We start from the raw sequence: 17,974 nt of genomic DNA, 5'->3' as shown, positions 1-17,974 counted from the left end.
ACACACACACACACACACACACACACACACACACACACACACACATTTAGCCCATAAATCGAACTAGAGAAAGGTATTTTCATTCCAATTTGCAAGGCAAATTTTTGCGTTGATGTGCACGGAAAAATGTTCCCCACACAATGACTATTGACAGACATCATAGGTCTTACGGTTTACTGCTGTGAACAGACACCATGACCAAGGCAACTCTTACAAGGGCAACATTTAATTGGGGCTGGCTTACACGATCAGAGGTTCAATCCATTATCATCAAAGCAGGAGCATGGCAGCATCCAGGCAGGCATGGTGCAGGAGGAGCTGAGAGCTCTACATCTTCATCTGATGGCTGCTAGCAGAATACTGACTTCCAGACAGCTAGGGTGAGGGTCTCAAGCCCATGACCACAGTGACACACGTACTCCAACAGATCCACACCTCCTAATCGTGCCACTCCCTGGGCCAAGCATATACAAACTATCACAGGTCTATAATGTGAGTATGCAACTATACCAACGTGGCATTCGCACAGACTTGAACACTGTATGCTAAATAAACACCAAAGACTTAGAACATAGTAGAGGAGAAGGGAGAATTTATGCTAGTGTATTTCTCTCTTCAGTTAAAAGACATAATCTTTAAATGGGGGCTGCACTTATGTCTAAGGTACTAACAATTCTAAGTTTTCACCCATCATAAGGCTAGTAGACATAAGCCCAAGATTTTCTTGCTTGCTTTTTATTTTTTTGGGGAGGGGATCTCACATCGTGATGGCTTGCATGAGATGTACATGTCCTCCATAGTCTCTGGCATTTGAATATTTGGTCCCCGGATGGTGGCCCTGTTTCTAGAGGCTTAGGAAGTATGGCCTTACTGGGGGAAGTATGCCACTGAGGCAGGTTTTGAGAGCTCGAGGTCTGCTCTCCATTTCTGTTTGTGACTGAAGATATGACCTCCTAGCTGCTCCAGTACCTGTGCTTGCTTGCCTTCGAGCTTATCCATGGCTGTGATGAAGGACTCACCCTCTGGGGCTATATGCCCCAAATAAACTCTCCTGCATGTTGTCTTGGTCATGATGTCTTATGCAGCAGTAGAAAAGTAACTAGGACACTTATTAACTTGAACTATTACAATGGAGTAGTCAAAGGTTATATCAAGACATTGAAACCAAAGACTACCTGTTTCTCTTTGTCCTCCACTCATTGGAACATTCTGAACATCTCATGTTACATTTTTTATTTTTTTGCACCCAGGTTGTTAACAGTATTGATTTCTTAAAAGCAACTCTTTCCTAAGCTTCTTCTGTATCCAAACGTAACATGTTTGCAAAGTAATGAGGCCGGGCAAGGCAGCTGAAAGACAGTAAGAGAGTAAGGTGGACATAGTAGAGAGCACCTCGTATGATCCCAGCACTAGATAGGCAGGGGACATTTTAAATTCGTGATTTTGCTAGTGTGAAATAGCGGGGCCCTGTGGAAGAAAACCAGCTGAACTTTATCACACCGTGCATTGTCCCAAGCACAGGAGGTGCAGTCCCATGCCTCTTCCCTGTAACTTCCCTCCACTAATGTGTGATCCTCATCGGCCCTGCACATTTTATAGGTGGGGAAATGGTGCTCAGTTGTCATCTGCTGCAGCTGCTCTGGCCACCATACATCAAACCAATTAAATCGGAGCCTCTGGAGGTGGCACCTGGGCTGCAGGACATTTGAAAGGTCCCCGGGCAATTACAAAGTACAGCCAAGAGTTTGGGAGCAATTAATCAACACAAGGGCTCCAAATTGATCATTAGGGCTTCAGTCCAGGTTGGGTAGACGTCAGAGACTGGTTTTAATTTTTTCTACGGCCCTTCCAAATATTTTAAGATTTGCTTTAGAACAAATGGAAAATAAAATAATCAATATGTTGGCATTTAGCGTAATGGTAGAAAAACTGCATAAAAAGAGCGATAATGAGATTCCCACCAGTACAGGAGCCAGGCAGACTTCAAAGGGAGCACTGTCTTGTGTGTGCCTGCAGTGCTATCCCCCGTTTAAGAATCAGTTTTTCTTCCTTTTACTGCTTTTCAAATTACAAATGGGTGCTTACTTTTACTTTATAAGGTGCATAGTAAAGAGACTCATGCTTTTGCCCTTTGTTCATGGAGTGAAGTTTGGTTTTTGAGACAGGGCTTTAGGTATTCTAGACTGACCTTGAACTCACTACCCACCAAGGAGAACCTTAAATTCTCGATCCTCCTGCTTCCACTTTCCAAATGCTAGAGATTTGTGCTTATAAACATTTTCTTACACCTGTGAAATATTTTTAAACGTTATAAAAAGGAGCGAAGCAAAGTACTTTAAAGGCCAATCTTAAAACCAAAATACTTCATTAAAAAATCTCATTGATTGCTCTCCAGTCCACCATCCCGAATGGAGGCACCTGCTCCTGGTGGCGCAGAGCGCAAGGGCCACCGAAAGCAGCAAACGGAGGAAGAGAGGAGCAGGTGGTGAGCATTGCAAGGAAGAGAAGAAGGCAAGGATAGGCCCAGGAGTAATGGAGTCCGAGATCAAGGAATAAAACATGGAAAATGACCATCAGAAAAAGGAGGAAAAGGAAGAAAGGCCACAACATACTCTCAAAACTGAGCCAGCTTCAGCCCTGACTTTCGGGGTTGGCAAAAACTGTGCACTTAGGGGAGGTCGCAGGCGGTTCTGGGTTAGGCAGCCTGTTGCCTACTGTAGACTGGACCTGATGCATAGGGTTGGAGAGCCCCAGGCAAGGATGAGAGAGGAGAATGTTCAAAGGTTTGGGGAGGATAAGATACAGTTCATGGAAAAGTAGAGGGAAAGGCAGCTGAGCCATAGTCTGCGAGTGGTTAGCACTGACCCCCCCCAACCCCTGACCACCATGATGAGTTTTGCCTTATGCCCTGAGTCATGAGGTTTTCTCTGAAGTTGATATGGGGACCCCTGCTTTGTGATGTACTTTTGTACAAGTTTTGAGGTGACTCCTTTTGTGTGGATCTCTTCCTGTTACCAGCTTCTAATTGAAACTTGTGTTGTTTACTGTGCCTGTAATTCTTTGGTTAGCAAAATTTATCAGTTGCATGGGAAGGTCCATATCACATATTGTGAACCTAATAAAGCAGATCAAAAAGGGAAAAAAAACCCAGAAAACCAAAAACCTCACCATTGCCAACCTGCTTTGACATCTAGCTGCCCAGCATCTAGAAGGTAGAGGGAAGAGAATCAGGGATTCAAGGTCATCCTCAGCTACATTATCAAGTTTGAGATGACCTTAGGCTACATGAGACCTTGTCCCAGAAAAAAAAAAATTTCCCCACTAGCTAGATGCCCATACTTCCGGCACTCAAAAGGCTGAGACAGGAGGATTGCTGTGAGTTTGAGGCCAGTTTGGACTACATAGTCAAGGCCAGCCTGAACTAGGGAGTGTGAGATCTTGTCTCAAACACACACACACACACACACACACACACACACACACACACACACACACAAGCAAGAAAGGAATCACTAACTGGAAACATATATTAAAATGTAAGCATTCTAATGCATTCTTTCTGCACATACAGCAAGGTTAGATAGTAAAAAATGAGGCTTGTCCTAGTTGTCTGGCCTCCATAGCAAGCTACTCCCAAACTCAGTGGCTTGGAATGAGAAACCTGGTTTATCAGAAGCAGCTTAAAGAAGCAGCAAGAGCTTGACGGCTTAGCACGCTCTAGTTCATGACTGGCTTGGAGGTACTTGGTACCTAGCTGCCCTCAGTTGGGGTTGGAAGATTCCAGGTAGCTTTTCTTGCATCCTCTCCACCTCTGCTGGAAGCAGGATGGTTTAGGGTCTGCTGACAAGTTTCTTTTTGTCTATGGTTTCTTACCAGTCAGTGAGCCTCAAGAACAGGAGACAGAAGCCCGCATGCCTTTTAATATTGACATTCATGGGGCTTCATTCAAACACAATTGGTCAAGGGAAGTCACAAACCCAGTTCAGCCTCAGTGTTAGAGACATTCTTTGTCTCTTGTTAGGCAGAGATCTGTGTTTTCAGGGTGGGAAGAGTGTCTGGAGGCCTCTTAGAAAAATCTTACCTCTGTAATCACAAAGATGTGCGGGCTCCATAGTCTATTGGCAGGAAGCTGGTTTTGCCTGGTTCTTTGAACTACTTCTTTTAACAGTTACTTTTTGAATACCTACCAGATATCTCTGGGCTTAAGTGTCACCCAGACTGCCAACATAAACAGGTCATCTAGACAAGGAATTCGGGTATAAAATGAAAAATAAATGAGATTCCATTAATGTCCACAGCAGCTTGCTTCAAGTAGGAGCTAATCCAAACACCGTCTGAACTGAAGGCGTGTGTACAGGCTGTCTTTAGCTTTGTTCTGTCGGTTTCTTGAACGTGAACTGCTCAAGTGTAGACTCCAGACGGGCAGTCTCTTTTTCTTGGTTCATTGCTCTCGCACAGGCTAGTTGAAAATGACCAGCCAAAAGCTAGGTATTTTTTATCTCTAACAGATGTGCCAAAAGCCTCTTAGCTTTGGGATTTAGCGTGCAATGCATTTAAAACACAAGTAAGTCCCAAGGAGTAGAAAACTGTAGGGTCATGGTCAGGTGCAAAGAGCAAACATCATGGTGTTTATCTGTCAGGGGAGCTGTGAACATGGGATATGCAGATTGAATGTGGCTGATACAGAGCCCTGGGTGCCTTTCCTTCTCTTATTCATTCTTCTCTTTGTGACGATGGACTTGTGGTTGGAGGGTAACTCTTGGGGTTTCTCATTCTCAACTTGTACTGACCTTTCTAAAGTTTTCTGTTCACCAGGCTCCTCCTCCACACAGAGCTAAGACCTACCTGTGAGGCCTCCCATAACATGGCTCCTCTTCTGAAACTGAGTTCCCAGAGGGCTGTGTCTACTGAATCCCAGACGTCTTTCTTTTTTTCTCTTTCTTTCAACAACTATCCATTCACTTAGCAAGTAAACATTTATTTTTTCTAATGTTTTTTTGGTTGCTAAGGTCAATATTACATGCTAGCCACTCTTCTATGAACTTGGGATACATTTATGAAAATGACAACTAAAATCTGGGCTGGGGAGATGGTTCAGTGGATCAAATATTTGCCACTCAAGTAGTTCAGATCTTAGAACCCTGTGAATCGGGTGTGAACCTGGTATATTTGTGTGTATCTGTAAGCACTGTGCTCCTGTGGCAAGAAGGCAGGCAGAGACAAGAGAACCTCAGATACCCACAGATAGGTGGAAAGTGAGGACCAACCTGAAGATCTCTTTGATCACTACAGATGTGCTCTGGTTGGTGTGCACCCAGTTAACACACATGCATTCTTATGCATCCCAGACCCCCAAGATTTAAGAAAAAAACCCTCACCTAATTCAAAATCTATTAGGTGCTACATTGTAGCAGGGTAGAACATTTAAAAAAACTTCAATAAATAAAAACGTATATAGCATATTAGAGGTGATAAATACCACAGGAAAAACAGGGAAAATGTTTAAAAAAATAGTTGCCAGATAATATCATCAAACTTCCTTAATTGACACTTTACCATTCTGCCCTATTTTCTTCTGCATTCTGGTTCTCACTGTGAACTGTGTAGGAGAGTGTTTTGCATATTTCTTCAAGTGCTGAAGAGCAAGCTAGAGCTGTTAGGCTTATCACTAATTCCTTCTGTTTCTTAAAAGTATGGAATTCTTCACCAGAATTATCAAAACCAAGAAACAGAGATTGACTCCATATTATGGCTTACTATACAGTCAATGCTCACAGTAAACAAATGTTAGGTTATCATTCCCACCCACCCAGGTTTGAGTCTCCTTTAAGCTGGAACAATTTCTCATTTTGTCTGCCAGGTCTGACAAGGTCTCAGAAGGGCCTTGCCCCTGGAGCAGAGTCAGCAGTACGTGTGTCTCCTTGAGTGCTGATGGTCGCTGTAGGTGTAAAGCTGTTTGCCTATAATAATGTACATATTTTACTTCATGTTTCTCTGTCGGGAAATGTTCTACCTGCAAAGGTTAATAACTCCATGTTTTCCAGAAACAGTACAATTCCTGGAAGCAAGAATGTGTCTGGTGATACTGTAACCTTCAGGGCTGCCCTGAAGGCTGTGGGAAAGACCTCTGAAAACATGAGTTCGACAGAAGTTCAGAAATACATAAATCAGTGTAAGAACTGTTCTTTAAAGGATATCTCAACTATGCAAAATATAAGGATGCAATATGAATTGTATGAGGGACTTCCTTGACCCAAAATAACAGAGGCAGCTACTGAGTCAGTTTAGTTGGAAAGATATTAAGGAAGGAGACATGATCTGGTCAATAGAGGAGAAAACCTGGATCACAAAAGAGAGGAATAGTTAAGAAATAGGTCTTAGATAGATGGTTATATAATATTAGTGGCAAAATGGTGTTCTCCTCCATGGAAGCCATCAACAACTAAATTTGACCCAGATATTCTACTCCCTAAAGAAGGCAGTTATTTATATATGCTCCAAATAGAGGTTGGGATGGACAAAATTCTGGTATCAAGAAAAAAGATAATGGCTTAATGATATTCCTACTTTCTGGGATTGCTTAATACTTTCCAATAATAAGTCTTGGAGCTGCCAAGATAAAAAAGAAAAAATACAAAGATTAAGAGAATGTATTGAGGCAGCTAAGATTTATAAAAATGAACTTCAATGCTGTTCACATTGGCATAACAAGAGTTCGCTGTATTGCAATGTGTGTGTGTGTGTGTGTGTGTGTGTGTGTGTGTGTGATATTATACTTTAAAAAAAAAGCTAACTTTCTGACATAAAAATAACATCTATGTCTAGACTTGGCAATCGTAAGCACTGTGCCCTGCAAACTGCATAGAACTTGCTATGCTTAAGAACAAAACAAAACAAAAAATCCCAACAACAACAACAACAAAAACATACCTCCTGTTTGGCTCATTTACCTTGAATGTGCCCTGTATTTCAGCTTCTATTTCTAAGAGTCAAGGGGCTAAAGCTATAAAATGCTGATTTATGAAATGATCAAAAGGAAACCTGGAGTAAATGATTAAACTGTTGTGCAATTTTCTAAGGAAGTAGCTTATGCAATTGTAGGAAATAAAAGACTAGTCTTTGGTCTGCCAGAGAGAGTAATCTCGACAGAGAGCTCTCTCCAGCAGATCACAGAGCTGCCAGCTTGTATCCATCACTGACTCTGAGTCTTCCTTTCCTTGCTCCCATTCATCCCTTCCTCAGGACCCTCTCTCAGGCTGAGGCTGGGCCTTCTGTTTGTCCTTGTGTTTTTTGACTTTTACACTTCCTCTCTTTCTGCCCATTGCCCCACTGTGTGTGTGTGTGTGTGTGTGTGTGTGTGTGTGTGTGTGTGTGTGTGTGTAGGAAGGTAGGCCAGAGGTTCGTATTGGGTATCTCTGTAGTCATTCTTGAACTCAATTTTTTTTTTTTTGAGACAGGGTCTCTCACTTATTCTGGAGCTCATGTGCTTTGCTGGACTCCATAGTGTATGAGTCTCAGGGGTCTAGCCTCTCCTCCTTACCAGTACTGAGGCTCACACGCCTATGCCTGACTTTTTCCAAGTTGTCATGGATGGAAAGCACTTTACCAGGTCAACGTTTCCCCTAACTGTGACTCTGACTTTTTGAAGAAAGTTAGTTAATATTTAAGATGTCTTCAATTTAGGTTCATGCTGTTTCTTAAGGAAGGATTTACAATATTTATTTGTAATGATAGAATTTGAAAATAATTTAATCAGACATTCTTGGGGTTTAGCTAAATTAATTGAGATATACCTTTCCTATGTGGTATTAAACAAATATCAAAATGACAGTATAGGGGCTTTCAGAGGAGCCCTGCTTGGCTTTAGCATCATGTCAGATGGTTCACAAACACCTACTTCTGGCCTCTAAGGGCTCTTGTACTTATGTGAACACCCCACCCCCATACATACACTGTATTAAAAATAATAAAATATATCTTAACAAATGATAGTATAGATACTTCAATATTGACATAAAGAGTTGGCCCAAATACAGCAAGAGCAAAAGACAATATTCAAAACACTTTACAGTAATGATGGGGCTTTTTAAGTAAACAGTTATAGTAAGATTTGCGTATTAGAGAACAGTAGTTATCCGGAGAGGTCATTGCTGTCTCTGGATGATAGCTGGAGTTTTTCTCTTTCAAGTTAATTATAAATGATGCTTTTCTGGAATGAAGATGGTCAGTGACATTTCACAAAGAGGCCTCTTTCTGCAGCCCTACTGTGAGCCTGCACATTGTAGCTTTATCTCCACACGCCCTTAATGTGAAGATTCGTCTCTCAGGCTCCTTTTTCAGGGGTGGCTGGGTAACCTACCACTGACTTTTTAAATTTTATGTTGTAAGTAGCTGGGGTTTGGTGCTGATTTTACTCTAGTTGAAAAAAATTGTTAGTCAAAGGTATGACCTATTCCTTCTGATGTCAAAATATAGCATGGGTGATATTTTGTATAGTTCATTTTTCTTACTTTATCTTATCTCCTTCTGGCCTTAGTTTATCTCTATTTTTGTTAGTTTTTCCTGTAATCCCACCTTTATCTGTTTACTCAAATGTAATTTTTCAGTGGGTCGTGGTGGGGGTACCTGTCACCTACCTGCTCGTGATGCTGAGGCAGGAGAATGGTAAGCTCACACTGGACTGCAAGGTGGGCCCTGTCTCAAAAGGGGAAATAAAAGAAACGAAAAGCTAAGCAATCAGTAATGAGCACAGAAGTAATAATAATAGTAGCAAGGAGACCCCGCTTTGTTCTCTGCGAGCGTCTCACTTTGAAATAGGTCTGTGAGGAAAGCATGACTTAAAATTTGAGCAACTGGAGGCTGAAGTGGTGACTCAGCTGCTCTTCCAGAGGACTGGGGTTGGTTCTCAGCTCCTTCATCTGGTGCTCCATAACGGCCTGAAACTCCAGCTCTCAGGGGAGTCAGATGCCCTCCACGGCCTCTGCAGGTCCCTGCACACATGTGCATATACTCACACATACATACATACATACATACATACATACATACATACATGCATGCATGCATACATATACACATACATACACAAATACATACATACATGCATACATGCATGCATGCATACACACATACACAAATACATACATACACAAATACATACATACATACATACATACATATACAAAACAAAATGGAACAACTTGTTAAGCTACAAGTTAGGATAAAATTCTGTAATACACGAAAAGCCAAGTTAACGTTTTGAGCATTTGCCTCATGTCAGGCGCTCTGAGTTATGGAAGTCACAGGCATTTTCTCATAAACTGCCAGAGCTAGCCTGTAGCTGGGTTACAGTCTCCATGGCTTTCAGATAAGGAAGGCCACCCATGGGCTTTCATTTCCGTTCCATTTCTTCCCTTTAGTATGTGATCAGTTCTTTCTTAGCTTTGAAAGGGAGTGGAAAATTCCTTTATTCTTGAGAAATTCTAATCTTCCATATCCTAGCAGTAGAGGCAAGAAAAGGCTCATAGTGAAGCGCAGTGAGCCCCAGAGGTTTCTGGAGTCCCTGGTTTATGACAGGAAATTGCATAACTCACTGCTGGGCTGGAGAGGCGCTGGTGCCCATGACTGCAGAGCAGACGGGACGAGCAGGGCTCAGATAGACAGTAGCGGTGATGGATGAGCTGGCTGGAGAGTAGGTCCTTGGCTAAGGCAGAGAGAATGATGGAGCTGTCCCGGCATTTGGCAGAGGCAGGGATAGCTGAGGGAAGAGACAATGGAAAGAAGCAGAAAGGCTCCAGCGACTTGTCTTGTAAGGCCAGAGAGCACAGTCACTCATCTATCCTGTCTGCCATCTGCTCTTGTCTAGGAATGGTGGACTATAATGCCACACAGCTCTCCATCCTTTCTCTGTGTGTAGTAAATAAGCAAGGTGTAATGGTTGCCCCCAGGATGGAGTTGGAGACTATTTACTCATGAGCTTTTTAAACTCATGTTACTGGGGGCAGGTTATTGCTATATACTCCCTACTGGTCTCAAATTGTAGATCCTCCTGCCTCAGCTTCCTAAGTGCTGAGGTTATAGACATGCACCGTCACACGCCAGTTTGGTCTCGTAGATCCTCCGTATAAACATTCACCCATTTAGTTCCTTTGTTCGCCACTGTGGCAAAATACCAGACAGAAATGAGTTAAGAGACGAAAGGTTTAAGAGCTCATAGTTTCCTTAACTGAGTTTCATCCTGTTAATGGCGGAAGAAGCTTGGTAGTGGGATAGGCTCCATACGTGGCTTTGGGTCTAAGGTAGCTGTTTGTCCACACAGTAGCAGGCAGGCTAGTCTAACCCAGAGGCTTACCCGAGTGACCTACGTTCACTAAGCTCTACCTCCTGATGGCACCATAGCCCTCAAAGCAATGCCACTAGTATGAGGAGGGATATTCAAAACACAGGCGGGTGGGAGTCATGCAGATTCAAACTACACCACTCATTATGCTGTACGACACTCACTGGGAAAATGTTTAAAATGGCACTGCAAAAGAAGCCATTGCATAACCACTGAACTGAGAACGGGACCCCTGTTGAAGGAATCAAAGAACAGACTGGAAGAGCTTGAAGGGGCTTGAGACCCCATATGAACAACAATGCCAACCAACCAGAGCTTCCAGGGACTAAGCCACTACTTAAAGACTATACATGGACTGACCCTGGGCTCCAACCTCCTAGGTAGCAATGAATAGCCTAGTAAGAGCACCAGTGGAAGGGGAAGCCCTGGGTCCTGCCAATACTGAACCCCCAGTGAATATGATTGTTGGGGGGGAGGGTGGTAATGGGGGGAGGATGGGGAGGGGAGGGGGAGGGGTTAGGGGGATGTTGGCCTGGAAACCGGGAAAGGGAATAATAATCGAAATGTAAATAAGAAATACTCAAGTTAATAAAAAAAAAAAAAGAAGTCATTGCATGTCCATAGGACACAGAATCAGGGTCAGCGAGTTACTTTAGTACATGGAACGTGGGCTAGTTATCTGTGTTTTTTAAATGACAGCTTAAAATATGTCTTTGAGCAACGTGGAATCCCTGAAAACCACTCAGTGAAGCAATGCATTGTAAAAATTTACCCCTAAAGACAAAAGGTGCTAAATATGAAATTCTCAAAGCTCCTAGCCTATCTTTCTTTGTCTGTCCATCTGTCTTTTGAGACAAGGTCCCATGCAAGCCAAGCTCACCTTGAACTCCCTGTGTAGCTGAAGGCAGACTTAACTCCTGAACCTTCTGCCTTCTCCCAAGCACTGGGACTTTAGGCGTGAGCCCCTGTGCCAGATTCAAGCCTTTCTTAGTCTTTATGTTTTCTTATGGATTTACTGTGGAAGAGGGACAGACGTAGGAAAGAAGGCAGCCAAGCTTGTTTGTTAAAAACATAGGAAGTTTACCCTGCCATAGTACCTGGAACCTTTTAATACCGGCTGCCTTTTGATTTCTTAGGCACTGATGTCTATCCTAATCCTAGGACAGAACAGGCTGGGCAATTGAGAGGCAGAAGCAGGTCGATCTCTGTAACTTTGAGGCTATCCTGGTCAACATGGAGAGTTTCAGGCCAGCCAGAGCTAATCAGTATGACCCCGTCTCACAACAAAACAGAGAGAAAAGTAAAAGAAAGAAGAAAAAAACACGAAAAAGGAGTCTCACACATGCACTAAGGATTGTGAGGTGGAAGATGATCCGGGTGGACTCGAACGCCTTCACAGATGCCCTCGTGGGAGACACAGGCTCATTAGACAGACATCTAGACAGAGGAGGACGCTGTGTCCGCAGGGGCTGTTTTGATTGGCTAGAAAAGGGAAAGCAGGAGCCGTGCTCTATTTCTAGTTACTTAAATAAATTCCTTTCTAAAGTTTTATTCAGCAGGTGGGAAATTCAGTAGCTTGTGTCAGCTTGCAGGTTGATGTCTTTATGCAGGAAGGCGGGTACAGGATAGAACGAGGCCTGTCATTGGACGGGTAGGAAGGATGGGCAGGAGAAAAGTTTTAGAAAGAGGAGAGGGAGGAGAGAGAGAGGGAGAGAGGGAGAGAGAGAGGGGGGGAGGAGAGGGAGAGGGAGAGGGAGAGGGAGAGGGAGAGGGAGAGGGAGAGGGAGAGAGAGAGAGAGAGAGAGAGAGAGAGAGAGAGAGAGAGAGGAGCTAGGAGAATATGGCGGCAGATGTTAAGATTCTTCTCTGCACAGATACAGGTTGACATGTCTATTTTTAAGGGATGGGTGTGTACAGGATTTTGTGCTGTCCACATGGTCAAATTATATCCTATCAATCAGATCAGAGGTTATTGTGTGGTGTGTTCTTTCATGTGATGACTTAATTGAGTCCACAGTAGGAAGCCACAGAGCCTCAAGATGGGCGGTCTGTGTATGAAACTGGCGTGGCAGCGACCCACCTTGGGAACTAGATGGGTAGAGAGATGGCTGCCAGGCTCAGAGAGTAGCCGCCAGCACTGTGAGATGGGATTGAGCTTAGAGGGTGAGACGCTTTGCTGACTGAGATAAAGATATCCCGCAGATGCCATGGGGCCCTACAGTGCAGGCAAACCATTTTTTTTTTATTATTTACCACACATCAGCTCTATTCCAGAGCACACAGGTCTAAGGTGGCTTAAACTGTGCTCATTGGCAGTTGACATCAGTTGTTCTCTGAGTATCAGACTCTCCCGGCCCCTGACTGAAGGTCTGCTGCTCCACTGCTGTGCTCGTAAGTGTTTCCTGATGTTGCTTCTGGTCCCACCTCTATGAGAGCTCTAGGTAGACATCTTCAAGGCTTTCTACCCTTCAGTTTAATCCAGGAGTATGCCATTCTGCTATGAGATGGAGTCAGCCTGGGGGATCCCCCCCTTCTTCTTGCTATTTCTAGTCATTTAATTTATGTCTCGCTCTTCGAAGTTCCCTCTAATTGTTTGACATTTGGAGCACGAAGCCAGAGTGAATCGCAAACTGTTTATCCTTTCTGTTACTGTTGGCTTCATAAAATGTGGGATGAACAACTCTCCAGGAATTATTATAGATGAGCATTAGGGCTACCAAACCATACACAAGTGTTTGGAGTGGAAACTCCAGTGTTCAGACTAGGTACATCCCAAAGAGCAGCCCCGCTAAGGAATTCTGTATGTATGCCTTAGAACATGGGTGGATGCATTCAGTCGTACTTACAATTATGAAGACTGAAAGCAGCCACAACCCCCTGTGAGGATCTTTCTTGATTGGTTAGATGTGTTTAACTGCTATGGGAAAATATCTCATAGACACAGAAATTCTTATGTGGCTTATGTGTTAGATGACTTTATGGAAATTATATTGATTTTGTTAGATAGACAATGATATTATGGTTTGCTGGAGACTATGTTTATTATTAGAAGGTATGTGTAAATGATCTAGTGGTGGCATGTCCTAAAGTCTACAACTTTTACAGAGGTTGACAAGAGTGTGTATCGTATATATGCAAGTTGTAGGGGTATGTATGGAGCGTGTTTGTATTGTGTATTGTGTAGACTATGCTATGCTTGTGTGTGACACGGATCAGTATATATATATATATGTATATATATATGTATGTATATATTAAATAGAATAAGGCTGTGCACATGCAAGCATTGTACTATATATATATATCATATTATAGTATGTGAGGGGTGTGTGTGTGTGTGTGTGTGTGTGTGTGTCTGTGTGTCCGTGTTGTTGTTGTATGGTACATTTCACTCTTGTTCCCTGTTTGCAATTTATACTTGAAAACACAGATCCAATATTTAGTGAGACAGGAGGAAGAAAAACATATACACCAGACCCATGACCAGTTGTTAGGTTTAAGTAAGATTTATGTCTATTCACTGTGGAACTGCTTCAGTTTCTCTTTACATTCAGAATATTACAAAATAAAAACTTGGAAAGGGGCAGCTTGGCTGTGTACCGCTCCTGGGTGGCTCGAATTCTGAATGTCATCTACTGGCTCTGTGTCATCGGGCAGAGTGTCGAATCCATCAGCATCTGGCCTTCTGCAAAACGATAATGATAAGGAAAGTGTTATCAACGTTTATGGTGTTCTTGTTAGGTAAAGTGAGAAAGCACAGGAAACCACTCACGATGGCTAGAAAATGCTCAATGAATACATCAGATAATCTGTTTCATTGTTGCTACCATGCTCCCAGGACCTTTCTGGGTCACAAGATGTTAGGACATGATCTAGACTGCTCAGGGCCATTCAGCTCTGAAACAGAGAAGAATTTTCAGTTTGGGGCAATGGGAGTGTCTATTGAAAGCCCTCTTTGTGGAAAGGTGGGGTAACTATTCTTCAACTTTACTTGAAATTGTAGCAGCTGTGACACTCCCACGGGACTTCCAGATCTATGGAAATACAGCAGCCTGTGGGGAAGAGAAGAGTTATGGATGCAAGCCAAGAGTCCGTCTTTGCTAAGACTCTAGGCCATAAGTAAACAGTGATGTAGGTTCTGTGTCCCTTTAAGACAGTGGAAACATGTTTCATTCGACAGTTCCATGTGCACAGCAACGAGGAAAGAGATGTCTTTGGGCCTCGGCATAAGCTACCTGGTCTGGGTATTTATTCTGTAAAGGGAGGCAGAGTCGTGCTTTTCCTGGAGTCATTATGCATTTACTTACTTGCTCAAGCATCCAGCTGATGAGAAAACGCACACTGAAGCCCTGTCACATAAGATACCTCTGGGAGCTGCTTTCCGAGATCTTACTTTGTTTCTGCTCTGAGGAGTTTCTTTCTTAGCCCACACACTAAAGGCCCAGGAGAAATGAAGCTGCATTTTCATTCCCATCTTTTAGATGTACTGGAACAAACAAATTTAAGGTTTCCAATAAGTAAGAGTGGGCTCTTGCTTCTGTCCGTATTGAAGCCTTTATGAATGCTGGCTGGATCTGGTGAGCCCAGAGCCCAGCAGCAGTGTAGCAGAATTAAATTCACCCATTGTCAGGAGAACTTAGCTTCCCCTTGAAGTGTGGAGGATGTGTGCACTGCTTTGGAACTTATTCACACAGAGAGCAGGCAAGTCTTACTTTGTGTTTTTCATGTGTCAACATTTGTGACTTACACACACACACACACACACACACACACACACACACACATACACAAGTATACACACATGCTCCCACATGCTTGTGCATACACCTGTAGTACGATTAACCACCAGGTCGTGTATTTATCTATTGTTCCTGTTTACAAATCCTGTTGAAAACCTAGATGACCCCAGAATGTTCAGATGGCGTCTGCTGTTTGTTTGTCTGTTTGTCTTTTTTTCTTGAGAGAGGGTGTCAGATGTAGCCCTAGCTGGCCTGGAACTTGCTGTATAGACGAGGCTGGCTTCAAACTCACTTAGCTCCATCTGTCTCTGCTTCTTAGGTGTATGTCACCATGCCTGGTCTGAAATCTTTATTTATAGTTTCTTTTACAGTCAATATTTTTTTTTAAAAATCTTTTTATGTGTGTTTCAATTGTGATAAATATGAACTTATATTGAAAATACTTTTTAAAACCCTATCAATAGGGTATTAGACTATTCTAAACTAATATATCTGTAAGTCACACTTTCATGAGAAGCATACTTTAGAAACAAAGGAGAGAGACTGTAATATATCAGGAAACTAAGTACTCCAGGGATTTCTGTGGCATGGCTAAGAATATATCAGGATTTAAAGTCTCTGTGGCAACAAGGTGCAATGCTTTGAATTTTAAATACTGTGGACTGTATACTTTCCCTTTTTCTCTTCCTTATATCAATAAACAATTGTTCTGATTACTTAGCAGTGCCCAGAATTTAATACCTGCTTGCTGAGCACTGATTACGATAAACACTGTACTGAAATGGAAAAAGGTTTGTTACCAATCGCTCGAGGCTTCAGTTAGTATCTCTGTGAAATGCTCATTTAGACGTGTAGTGGAATGGCTGTCTCAGTGCTTTGACGAGCAGGGAGATGCACTCTCAAAAGAACCAGCGAGAAAGGAAAAGATGAGGCAGAAGAAATGTTTTTAAAATATCTCAGTGATTCCTTGACACTTTTCCCATCCATAGGGTCAGTCTCTCTCTATCCTCTTGAATGATCCATCAGCGATTCTGAGTGAATAAAATGTATCGTACATTTGACCTTCAAGGATGAGTCGGGTGACCTTCAAGTATGGGTCAGATGAGACCACGTGGCCTTGAACTTGTCTCCTCACTCAGAGTCTTAGGAGAAGTTCTCCATCAGGTGACAAGTGAGGTGCCCTTCAGGCTGTGCTGGAGAAAATGGAGGGGGTCCCCAGCACTCCCGCCTGGTCAGGAGCGGTTGGCAGAGGCATGACTGAGCTATCCGGACAAGGCTTTTGATCCTGGGGAGACATTCAAGTGTAACGAGGTGAGAGACCTCATGTGACAGCTACTTAGACCAGCCTTCCCCAAATTCTGACCTCAAAACTGTGAGGAAAGTAAAAGTGTTGTAGTTTTATACACCACACCCCACTGGGACAGTCACTGGTCTCCAGCATTTTAAGGTAAGAGTACAAGCAAAGCTTCCAAGTGAGGGTTGTGGCATTTTGTATTGCCTTCCGTTTGCGTTAAGATAACGTCAGTAACTACAGTGATTTGCATTCTCACAGCTAAGCTAACTTGTTTTTCTAGATTCTTGTCTCTCCTGGCCATCAGTTCACAGTAATGACCAACCAGGAGAGAAGATATATTAATCACCCAACATTCTTTAATTGAGCACTCACTGGTTACCCCTGGCAATGGGCAACTGGGAACCAAAAGGGGAACTTTCCAATTTCCTTCCACTGGATTCCTACTCTGCCATGTAAACCTGAGCTCTCCTCAGTGTCCCTGGCTTGCTAATATCTGCCTCTATGGTATCAATAGCTGTTTTAATCAATCTGTAAAGAGAACAATACATCCTAGTGTTCTCCTTGAGCCCGAAGCCTGAAACCTTTCAACTTTCCTGCTGTGAGAGTCTCTGAGATGGTACCTCCCTCGCCAGAATTGGATTGTCCACCATCTCTACCCCCATCTTCCCCAAGGATCCAGACCTGCAGCTCAGCACCAGCCCTGTTCAGCAAACCAGTGAGGGTCCAGTTTTTCATAGATGTACTCTTTGACTCCCGTGGCTCCAGGAGTTACTGTCCGGAGTCTGGAGGGAAGGAAGAAGCAGCTCTGTCTGCTCAAAGTCACCGTTGGACGTCGGACGATTGTGCTCTTCTCTGACATCCCAGAACAAGATGCTTGTTTTTCCAAGATTCTTTGGGGCTGAGTAACGGATGACGAAGCATGGTGGAGCAGAGGTGCCCCACAGTTGGCCACGTGGGCTCCAAGTTCCATTCCTCCGCTTCGGTTTTGTATTTTGCTCAACCTGCCTTGCATTGGTTCCTGTGGTAATTCAGTAACTGTTGGAAGGGAGATTCCTTCCCTCCTGTCTTCCTCCCTCCTTCCTCCCTGCTCTCTTCCCCTCCCTCCTCCCTCTGTCCTTCCTCCCTCCCTACTCCCGTCCCTCCCTCCCCTCCTCCCTCTTTCCCCTCTTTCTTCCATCTTCCTTCTTTCCCTCCCTTTCCCTTCTCATTCTTCTTACCTACATTCTTTTCCTCTCTGTCTTTTTCCTTTATTCTTGATGCAAGAGAGAAGTAACTGCTGATATTTTTTATTTCATGGCTTTCACCCATAAAGACAGCAGTTACTGTATTCATTGATCGAGCCAACCTTAAATACCCACGCTATGCTTCCCACAGCCCTAACTATGGAAATTTATGAAGGAACAACACAAAACCCTTGGCCTAATAGAGTTTGGTTGAATCAGTGGCCGTTGAGTGCTACAGAGGAGGAGAGGGCACAGTGTGCACGATAGGGAAGAGACTAGTCAAGACTGATCTGAATTTTAAGTCTGTCATAGCTTTTAATAATGATGTTTGAGCAAAAATAGGAAGGAAATCGTGGCAGGCAGAATGACCCCTTCTGAA

At 43.3% G+C, this 17,974-nt stretch overlaps 1 long non-coding RNA gene and 1 pseudogene across 1 annotated transcript; one reads left to right on the top strand and one right to left on the bottom strand.

Annotated features, from left to right (window-relative positions):
• The first annotated feature begins 2,532 nt into the window (after window positions 1-2,532).
• Window positions 2,533-2,912, top strand: Bex1-ps1 (brain expressed, X-linked 1, pseudogene 1; annotated as a pseudogene).
• A 10,927-nt stretch (window positions 2,913-13,839) lies between these two features.
• LOC120103153 (uncharacterized) lies at window positions 13,840-17,310 on the bottom strand. The gene is made up of 4 exons (XR_005505261.2): window positions 17,054-17,310; window positions 15,879-16,363; window positions 14,647-14,825; window positions 13,840-14,024 (listed from the first exon to the last, which is right to left on the bottom strand). It is a non-coding gene; the product is annotated as an uncharacterized LOC120103153 (long non-coding RNA).
• Window positions 17,311-17,974: the final 664 nt, after the last annotated feature.

This window comes from Rattus norvegicus, chromosome 5 (assembly GCF_036323735.1).
Source record: "Rattus norvegicus strain BN/NHsdMcwi chromosome 5, GRCr8, whole genome shotgun sequence".
In the NCBI taxonomy this organism is placed as follows: Eukaryota; Metazoa; Chordata; class Mammalia; order Rodentia; family Muridae; genus Rattus; species Rattus norvegicus.
The sequence above is the reverse complement of the archived record's forward strand: the minus strand, read 5'-3'. Positions and strand labels throughout refer to the sequence as shown.